This window comes from Neomonachus schauinslandi, chromosome 1, assembly GCF_002201575.2.
Source record: "Neomonachus schauinslandi chromosome 1, ASM220157v2, whole genome shotgun sequence".
Taxonomy (NCBI): domain Eukaryota; kingdom Metazoa; phylum Chordata; class Mammalia; order Carnivora; family Phocidae; genus Neomonachus; species Neomonachus schauinslandi.
The window spans coordinates 206,634,328-206,644,995 of NC_058403.1; the positions used below are offsets into that span (position 1 = coordinate 206,634,328).

Consider the following 10,668-nt stretch of genomic DNA (forward strand, 5'->3'; position numbering starts at 1 on the left):
GTCATGATCCCAGGGTCCTGGGATCGATCCCCGCTTCCATCACCCTGCTTAGCCGGGGAGCCTGCTTCTCCTTCTCCCTCTGCCAACCGCTCCCCCTGCTTGTGCTCTCACACTCTCTCTCTGTCAAATAAATAAATAAAATCTTTTAAAAAAATTCAAAAAGGCACAAATAAATGGAAAGACATCACAAGTTCATTGATTGGAAGACTTCATATTGTTAAAGTGTCACTGCTACCCAAAGCAGTCTACAGATTCAATGTAATCCTTATCAAATTCCCCATGACATTATTAGCAGAAATAGAAAAATTCACCCTAAAATTCATATAGAATCTCAAAAGACCCCAAATAGCCAAAACGATCTTAAGAACAAAGTCAGAAGTCTTCCACTTCCTGATTTCAAAACTGAAGCCCACGGGAATCAAAACAGTATGGTCCTGGCATAAAGACGGACACATAGACCAACGGACTAGGATAGGTAGCCCAGAAATAAACCATGCATATCTGGTCCAATGAATTTTGACAAGGGCGCCAAGATCATTCAATGAGGTAAGGGCAGTCTTTTCAACAAATGGTGTTGGGAAAATTGGATATTCACATGCACAGTAATGTAGTTGGACACGTCTTACTTTCAGCAGGTACAAAAATTAACTCAAACTGGAGCACAGATGTAAAAGGAAGAGCTAAAACTCTTAGAAGAAAAAAAATAGGGATAAAGCTTCATGACACTGGACTTGGTGATCATTTCTCGGATGTGACACCAAAAGCGCAGGCAATAAAGGAAAAAATAGGTAAGGTGGATTTCAGAAAAATTAAAAACTATCATGCATCAGATGGACACTCTCAACAGAATGAAAAGGCAACATATGGAATCAGAGCAAATAATTGCACATCCTATATCTGATAAGGGTCTAGCACCCAACATATATAAAGAACCCCTATAACTTGACAACAAAACAGACAATCCAATTTTAAAAATGAGCAAAAGACTTGAATACACATTTCTCCAAAGAAGATATAAAAATGACCAGTAAGGGGCATCTGGGTAGCTTAGTCAGTTAGGTGTCTGCCTTTGGCTCAGGTCATGGTCCCAGGGTCCTGGGATTGAGTCCTACATCAGGCTCCCTGCTCCACGGGGAGCCTGCTTCTCCCTCTCCCTCTGTGTGTTACCCTCCCTGCTTGTGGTCTCGCTCTTGCTCTCTCTGTGTCAAATAAATAAATAAAATCTTTAAAAAATTTTTTTAAAACAATGGCCAGTAAGGGCATGAAAAGATATTCATTACTAACCATTAGGGAAATGCAAATCAAAATGACAGCGAGATCCCATGTACTTCATCCGCATTAGGATGGCTATTATAAAATTTTTTAAAAAGCCAAAACCAGAAAATCACAAGTGTTGGTGAGGATGTGGAGAAATTGGAATCCTCATGCTGGTGGGAATGCAAAATGGTGCAGCCACTTTGCAAGATAGTTTGGCAATTTCTTCCAAAAGTAAACACACTCTTACCATATGATCCAGCAATCGCACTCCTTGATATTTACCCACATGAGATGAGAATTTAAGTCCACACAAAAACCTGCATGTGGACGTTTATAGCAGCTCTATTCATAATGGCTCAAACATGGAAACAACCCAGACATCCTTCAGCAGGTAAATGACTAAATAAACTGTGATACGTCCAGCCAATGGAATATTCATACTAAAAAGAAATGTTCTACCAAGCCATGAAAAGACATGCAAGAAGCATAAATGCATATTAACAAGTGAAAGAAGCTGGTCTGAAAAAACAACATACTGCACACTTCCAACTGTGCAGATGGACATTCTGGAAAAGGCAAAACTATGAAGATGGTAAATAGATGAGTGGTTGGCAGGTGTCATGGTGGCGGGGGAGAGGGCAATGAATACGTGGAGTACAGAGGTTTTTTAGGGCAGTGGAACTATTCTATATTATAGAATACATGTCATACATTTGTCCAAATTTAAAGAATGTTAACACTTGGAGAGTGAACTCTAATGTATACCATGGACTCTGGGTGATAATGGCGTGTCAGTGTGTCATCCTTTGTAACAAACGTACCCCTCTGGTGGGACTGTTGATAGTGGGGAGGCTGTGCAAGTGTGGGGACAGTGGTATATGGGAAATCTCTGCATGTTTCACTCAATTTTTCTGTCAACCTAAAACTGCCTAAAGATGGCGGGACAGGCAGTGAGGTGGAGATGGAGAGAGGTTAGCTGAAGGGTTGGGGCACATGTGTGGAACGCTGGGAAGCTGAAGTAAAAACAGGATGGACACCCGAGGCCTTGGCATGCCCTTCGAATGAAGGAATCTATTTCCAGGGCAGTCAGAAGCATTCGAGGCCATGGAGGCTGAGAGCGGCAGGCTCCAAGTGGTCATTTGGGCAGATGACTCATTAATTAGGTCATGGGATGGGGATGGGAGAGAGGCCTGGGGAAGAGTTGAGGTGAGGGCAGGGAGAGCAGGCAAGAGCTGGGATTAAACCTCTTTGGTTATACTTTAACTCACACACCAGTTATTAATCCACATGAATCCTGAAATGAAAAATTCGGTCATGAACAGTCCTCGCCCTGTCATGGTTTCTACAATATATCCACATGAAGTGCATTGCTCACAGCCTGCCCACAGATGGAGAGTTTTCTGAATGGTTTTGGAATATCTGGAATAATCTGAAAGCTTCACAGGTATGGGAAATCTGGCCAGAAGTGAAAAGTCAGCTCTGTGTCTCAATTACGTAAATTCTGAGACCCTGGACAAATCACTTCTTTCTGGGTCTCCGTTTCCTTGTATTTATTCCTCATTCAACAAACTTTTCCCGAGTGTCTACTCTGTCCCAGGAACATTCTAGTTATCCACCACAGAAACAAAACAAAGATCCCACCCCTCCAGGAGCTGAGGTTCCAGTGGATTAGATACATGAAATAAATCAACGAGGTGATTGTCCATAACCAAATTCGTGATAACACAAAAAGGAGTGGTTAGTGTGGCAGGTGCCTCTTTTTATGACTTTTTAAAAAGATTTTATTTATTTATTTATTTATTTATTTATTTATTTGAGCAAGAGTGAGAGAGCACAAGCATGGGGAGCAGTAGAGGGAGAGGGAGAAGCAGGCTCCCCGCTGAGCAAGGAGCCTGATGTGGGGCTTGATCCCAGGACCCCGGGATCATGACCTGAGCTGAAGGCAGACGCTTAACGACTGAGCCACCCATGTGCCCCTTTTTATAGCTTTTTAAAACTGAGATATAACATACATGCAATGAAGTGCACAAAGCTTATGTGTTCATTTCTATAGATTTATTTTTTTTTTTAAGATTTTATTTATTTGACAGAGAGAGAGAGACAGCGAGAGAGAGAACACAAGCAGGGGGAGTGGGAGAGGGAGAAGCAGGTTTCCCACTGGCAGGGAGCCTGATGCGGGGCTCGATCCAGGACCCTGGGATCATGACCTGAGCCGAAGGCAGACGCTAACGACTGAGCCACCCAGGCGCCCCTATAGATTTTTTAATTTTTATTTTATTTTTTATTTTTATTTTTTAAAAATATTTTATTTATTTATTTGACAGAGAGAGATAGCGAGAGCAGAAACACAAGCAGGGGGAGTGGGAGAGGGAGAAGCTGACTCCCCGCTGAGCAGGGAGCCGATGTGGGGCTCGATCCCAGGACCCTGGAATCATGACCTGAGCCGAAGGCAGACGCTTAACGACTGAGCCACCCAGGCGCCCCTCTATAGATTTTTTTAAAGATTTATTTATTTATTTTAGAGAGAGAGAGAGAGAGCACAAGGGGGAGGGGCAGAGGGAGAGGGAGAGAAACAGAGAATCTCAAGCAGACTCCTTGCTCAGCACAGAGCCCAAACTCACAACCCTGAGATCAAAACCTGAGCTGAGATCAAGAGTAGGACGCCTCACCAACTGAGCCACCCAAGTGTCCCACCAGAGATTTATCTTATATGTACTTGTCTGTGTAACCACGACCCCGAGCAAGATAGATAATATTAGCAGCGTCCCTCACACCCCTGGGCTGAGCTGAGATGGGGAAGGAAGAGAGGCTTCTCTGAGGATGGAGGCATTTAAGCTAAGGCCTGGATAACAAAAAGGACCTAGCTGAAGGAAGGGTGATGTGGGCAGCAGGAAGAGCAGGTGCAAGGTACTTGAGGTATGACTGAGACACCATGGGGGTCCCAAAGGCCAAGATCAGGCTTTCCTTTATCAGCAGTCTGTTCTTGGTGTACAAAGGTCTGGCGTGCGAGGCCTCCCAGGCACAAGCCCCTGGATGGCGGAGCTGGGCTTGCATCTCGCCTCCCGGGTGGTCACGTCAGCTGCATGGCTAAGAGCAGACTGCGTCCATGAATTTCTAGGACTCCTGAACAACAGAGGTTCATTGACAGTTGTGGGCAGGAGTGAAAATGGGTAGAGGTTGGGACTCCACTGTCCACAGCATGTGGTTACATCCAGGGACACAAATAGCCCCGGGTTCCAATCTGAGGAGGCAACTGGGAAAGTGTCTTTCACTGTGTCCTACCGTGTTTGGCCCATACCAGGATGTGTCCTATTCATGTATTACTACTTATGTGATTAAGAAAAAAGTGAAACAAGGGGCGCCGGGGTGGCTCAGTGGGTTGAACGTCTGACTCTTGATTTTGGCTCAGGTCATGATCTCAGGGTCGTGAGATGGAGCCCCACGTCGGCCTCAGCACTCAGCAGAGTCTGCTTGACATGCTCTCTCCTTCTCCCTCTGCCCCTCCCCCTGCTCTCTCTGTCTCTCTCTCTGTCTCCCTCTGAAATAAATAAAATCTTAAAAAAGAAAAAAGTGAAACAAACCATTCACAAAAGGACAAAAGGACATGGAATCATTTAGAGGCGGTCCCTAGAGGAGTCAGATCTATGGAGACAGAAAATGGTGGGTACCGGGGGAGGGAGAGGGGGAGTTGGTATTTAATGAGGACAGTTTCAGTTCGGAAAGATGGAAATGTTTTGATGGTCGATGTAGTGATGGTTGCACAACAACGTGAATGTTCTTTTTTTTTTATTTTTTATTTTTTTAAAAGATTTTTTATTTATTTGAGAGAGAGAGAATGAGAGAGAGAGAACACATGAGAGGGGGGAGGGTCAGAGGGAGAAGCAGGCTCCCTGCTGAGCAGGGAGCCCGACGCGGGACTCGATCCCGGGACTCCAGGATCATGACCTGAGCCGAAGGCAGTCGCTTAACCAACTGAGCCACCCAGGCGCCCAACAACGTGAATGTTCTTAATGCCACTGAACCATGCACTTAAAATGGTTAGGATGGTAACTTTTATGTTATGTGTATTTTGCCATGATTAAAAATAAAAAAGGAAGGAAAAGAACAATAGAAAGAAAGGAAAGAGGGAAGTAAGGAGAGGGGAAATAAATAAGTGAGAGGGGAAAAAAAACCCCAACATTGTGAAAATCTCCTCCAAGCCACGCTTTCGACCTTGGCTCTCACAGCTTCTTGGTCAGCCATGGTGAGCCGTAGCCTCGGGATGTATGTCAAGGGCAGCATGGCCTCCCAGCCCTCTTCCAAGCCGCCCACACCCTGGCTGCCAGGAACCCCCGGGGGCATCCAGGGAGGAAAAGGCCATCAGAATCCCTGTGGGGCACCTGCAGACCTGTCTGCTCTTCCCATTCTGCGTGTTAGGCTGCTCAGTGACCCCAACACCCTGCCTGGAATCTGGGCTCTGTCCTCCTTGGCTGACCTGACTGCAACTTGTGGTCCTGGCTCACAGTGGGTAGACAGCGGGGGGATAGCACACCTGTCTACAGGGGCAGTGGATACTGCTGGTCGCCTGCAACTACAGCGCTCTCTTTTTCTTTTTTTCTATGTTTTATTTAAGTCATCTCTACACTCACCATGTGGCTCGAACTCACAACCCGGAGGGCAAGAGTTCCAGGCACTTCTGACTCAGCTAGCTAGGTGCTGGTAATTCTATTTTTAATTGTTCAAAGAAACTCTGTATTGTTTTCTGCAGCAGCTGCATCATTTAACATCCATTTTATTTTTATTTTTTAAAGATTTTATTTATTTCAGAGAGAGAGAGAGAATGAGGGGGGGTAGGAGCAGAGGGAGAGGGATAAGCAGACTCCGCCCTGAGTGCAGAGCAGGCTGGGGCTCAATCCCATGACCCTGAGATCATGACCTGAGCTGCAATCAAGAGTTGGTGGCTTAGGGCGCCTGGGTGGCTCAGTTGGTTAAGCGTCTGCCTTCAGCTCAGGTCATGATCCCAGGGTCCTGGGATCGAGTCCCACGTCGGGCTCCCTGCTCTGCGGGGAGCCTGCTTCTCCCTCTCCCACTCCCCCTGCTTGTGTTCCCTCTCTCGCTGTGTCTCTCTCTGTCAAATAAATAAATAAAATCTTAAAAAAAAAAAAAGAGTTGGTGGCTTAGCCAACTGAGCCACCCAGGTACCTCTCATTCATTTAATTTTATTTTTTAATTTTATTATTTTTAAAATATTTTATTTATTTGATAGAGGGAGAGAGAGAGAGCACAAGCAGGTGGAGCGGTAGGCAGAGGGAGATGGAGAAGCAGGCTCCCTGCCAAGTAGAGAGCTAGACATGGGGCTCGATCCCAGGACGCTGGGATCATGATCAGAGCCAAAGGCAGACGCTTAACTGACTGAGCCACCCAGGCGCCCCAATAAATAAAATCTTTAAAAAATACATGTAAAATGTCTGTTTCATAGGCGAATATCAGGAAAATCACTCAGGCCCCCTTCAACAAAGAGACGAAAAAATGGAGGCACAGAGAAGGAAATGGGTTTGCCCAAGGTCACGTAGCAAGTTGGTGGTAGAGCTGATCTCCCTTTTCTCAAGCTATGGTCCCCTCCCCCCAACTTTATTTTGTCTATTCAGCATCTGAACCTCATTCCTGCATTTGTGGATCTCTCTCCTACCTCCAACTTTTGAAATTCTAAAGGCTAAATATTAGCTTTCCCAGCATCCCTTGCACAAGAACATGAGCATGTGACTTGGAATCGGCCAATCACATTCTCACATCCAGGAGTTTGACTCCAGAGCCAGGCTAGGAATCCAACACCCATTGTCCTTTTGATTCATAAACCACCCAGGCTGGTTTGTGTCATTTGTTAAAGATTTTTTATTTATTTATTTACTTGAGAAGAGAATGAGAGAGAGAGAGAGAGCACATGAGAGGGGGGAGGGTCAGAGGGAGAAGCAGACTCCCCGCCGAGCAGGGAGCCCGATGCGGGACTCGATCCAGGGACTCCAGGATCATGACCTGAGCCGAAGGCAGTTGCTTAACCGACTGAGCCACCCAGGCACCCGGTTTGTGTCATTTGTAAACAAGAATCCCCCTTGATAAAATGTCTGAGATTAAAACTGAAATCACAAATGTCTGGGGCTAGAAAAACAAGGGTGTTACTTCCTCAAATTCTCATCCTCATCATCTCCTACTTAAGACTATTCCTTTGAGGTTGATCTAAATTCCATCTATTTTGGTCATTATCTTGGATTATAGCACATGCTTAAATGTAAAAACTCTAGAAGGTGGAAAACTTAGAAGAACTTAGAAATTACCAAGAGGAGCCATCTACAATCTACTCAAGGTCATCACTGTATATATTATTTATTTATTCCAGTCATCTACTATCTACCGATTGATCGATCAATTGATCGATAGATCTATAGATATAATGTAAATCTTTGTGAAATGGGGTTATTTTCTGCACAGTGTGGTACTCACTAAACTTGTTCTAGGCCCAAAAAGACTGCTCCTTTTGTCCCCAAGTGAAGCTAGTAGTGGCCATATGACTTGATTGGGCTAAGGATATTGGGCACAAGTGTCACCTTCAGCGAGATGCTCTAAGTGTCATTTTCCTCACTTGGCAACTACAGAAGCCCATGTCAAGTCAGAGCCTCCATATCCCTGGGTCCCTGAGTAACACAACCTGGTAGCGTGTGAAGAAAAGAAATCACCCTTTGTTGATATAAACCCCTTAGACAATGGGGATGTTTGTTACAGCAGACTGTCCTAACTAATTATTTTGAAATAATTACAGACTCAAAAAAGTTACAAAAACAGTACAGAGAGGTGCCATGGACCCTTCCCTCAGCTTTTCCCAATGGTAGGTACTATTACAAATCCTACATAACCATAGTACTTTATTGGGCCTGGAAATTAACATTAGTACATTACGATTAATAAGTCTATAGACTTACCTCAAATTTTACTGATCAATACCATTTGTAGCCCATTTCCCCCTCTTTGTGTCATATATAAGCCCTTTTTCATGCCCCTGATAGGATGTTTAATGGCTGTTCAGAATCTTCTGGATGAACCTTAATGGGTGTTGCCATTGCCTTGTTTAGCACTTTCATTCCTACCCAAACAATGGAAATGATACCTGTTCTCTGATTGTATCTCGAATAATTTCCTTATGAGAAATTCCTGAGAAAAAGGTGTGTGTGTGTGCATGTGTGTGTGTGTGTGTGTGTGTTGATAGTAGGCTCCATGCCCAGTGTGGAGCCCAACATGGGGCTCAAACTCACAACCCACCCCGAGATCAAGACCTGAACCGAGATCAAGAGTCATCAAGAGTCAGACGCTTAACTGACTGAGTCACCCAGGAGCCCCAAGGGTATACATATATATTTTTAAATTTTTATTTATTTATTTGAGAGAGAGAGAGAGAGAGAGAGAGCCTGAGCGGGGGGAGGAGCAGAGGGAGAAGGAGAAACAGGCTTCCCCGCTGAGCAGGGAGCCCCACATGGGGCTCGATCCCAGGACCCTGAGATCATGATCTGAGCCAAAGGCAGACGCTTAACCCAGTGAGCCACCCTAGGCACCCCAGGGTATACATATATATTTTTTAAAGATTTTATTTATTTATTTGACAGAGAGAGACACAGCGAGAGAGGGAACACAAGCAGGGGGAGTGGGAGAGGGAGAAGCAGGCTTCCCGCGGAGCAGGGAGCCCGATGTGGGGCTCGATCCCAGGACCCCGGGATCATGACCTGAGCCGAAGGCAGACGCTTAACGAATGAGCCACCCAGGCGCCCCCAGGGTATACATATTTGTAAGCCATCTTGTCAAATTTCTTTTTAGGAAGTCATATCCAGGTATCGTAGCTGTTATGACAACCTGCCTTCACACCACCTCGCCAACATGGTGTGTTATCATTTACCATATCTTTGCCAATTTGCTAAGCGAACGAATAAAAAAAGTAATAATGAAGTGTTTCATCACTGTTTTAATTTGCATTTACTTGGAGGTTCGTAGGATTAAATCCTTTATTTCCATATACGAACTCATATTTCTTTGTGGTTTCTCTGTGAGGCTTCTAAAGATAAATAATAAACAAAAAACTTCTGTTAGTTTCTCAAAGTGTTTTTCAGCAAACAAGTTAGGCTTTCTTTCTTTCTTTTTTCCTAAGTAGGCTCCATGCCCAACGTGGGGCTTGAACTCACGACGCTGAGATTGGGAGTCGCATGCTCTACCAACTAAGCCAGCCAGGCGCCCCACAAGCTACCATTTCTTTTTCAGTTTTGACATATTCATCTTTATCACATCCCCTCCTGTTGGTCACTCATCAACAAGCCTTCATGGGCGTCATGGGACCATGCTTTGGAGAGAAACCTTTTTTAGGATTCTCTTAAGGAGGGCCTACCTGCTTCCTCCCCTAGAATGTCAACGAAGGCGAGAAGGGGCAGGAAAGCGACAATTGAGATGAGGCTCAGAGGAAGGAGATTTGCCAGGTGAACCATTACAGGAGGAGGGAGGCGCATGGGCAAAATGTCTGCGAGTGTGTGGTGGAAAGTTTCAGTGTGGCTTAGGTTTAGAGTGATCATGGCTGGAGAGTTGCCAGGCTCAGATGATCTGAGCCTCACGTGCACTGAGGATTTGGGAGTTTAGATGCCTCTGGCCCTGTGGGAAGGACAGCCTGGCAGGGAATGAGGGTGGAAGGCGGAGAATCAGGGAGGAGCTGATCACACCAGGGATGGTGGCTGGGGCTGGCCAAGGTGAGGGCCTCGGGCGGAGCGAGAGGTGGATGGATTGAAGAGTTACTTAGGAGAATGGGCCGAGCTGAGATTGGATGGTAGAGCCTCAGGAAAAGTGATGACAGTTGAGTTGGACCGCTGGGGGCCAATGCGACCACCTGTGAAGGGGGCCATACGAGCAGTCCGGTGTGGGAGGAACACGAAGATTTGGGCCTTAGCCACCTCATAAAATATCAATGCTCCAGAAGAAATGAATGGCCTCATTGCGGTAGAAATCTTTGAGACCATGACATGAACTAGAAACCTTCTGTTGAATTAAACCTTGGTGAGGCATTAAGAAATAGTTCTTGGGGCACCTGAGTGGCTCAGTCGGTTAAGCGGCTGCCTTCAGCTCGGGTCATGATCCCAGGGTCCTGGGATCGAGCCCCGCATCGGGCTCCCTGCTCGGCGGAGAACCTGCTTCTCCTTCTCCCTCTGTCTGCCGCTCTGCCTACTTGTGCTCTCTCTATCCCTGTTAAATAAATAAATAAAAATCTTAAAAAAAAAAAAAAAAAGAAATAATTCTTAAAATGGAGAGGTGTCCGGGACCTTACCGGCTTGGAAAAGCTCCCAGGTCCATCCACTTGTCCCCTGCCCCCAGGGCTAACAGCCGTTCGGGATGCAGTGTGTTCAGAGCATA

The 10,668-nt window shown here is 45.6% G+C and overlaps 1 non-coding gene across 1 annotated transcript; it reads right to left on the minus strand.

Moving 5' to 3' along the window:
• Positions 1-9,433: 9,433 nt before the first annotated feature.
• On the minus strand, positions 9,434-9,506 carry TRNAG-CCC. Its single transcript has one exon. It is a non-coding gene; the product is annotated as a tRNA-Gly (tRNA).
• Between the last annotated feature and the right edge of the window lie 1,162 nt (positions 9,507-10,668).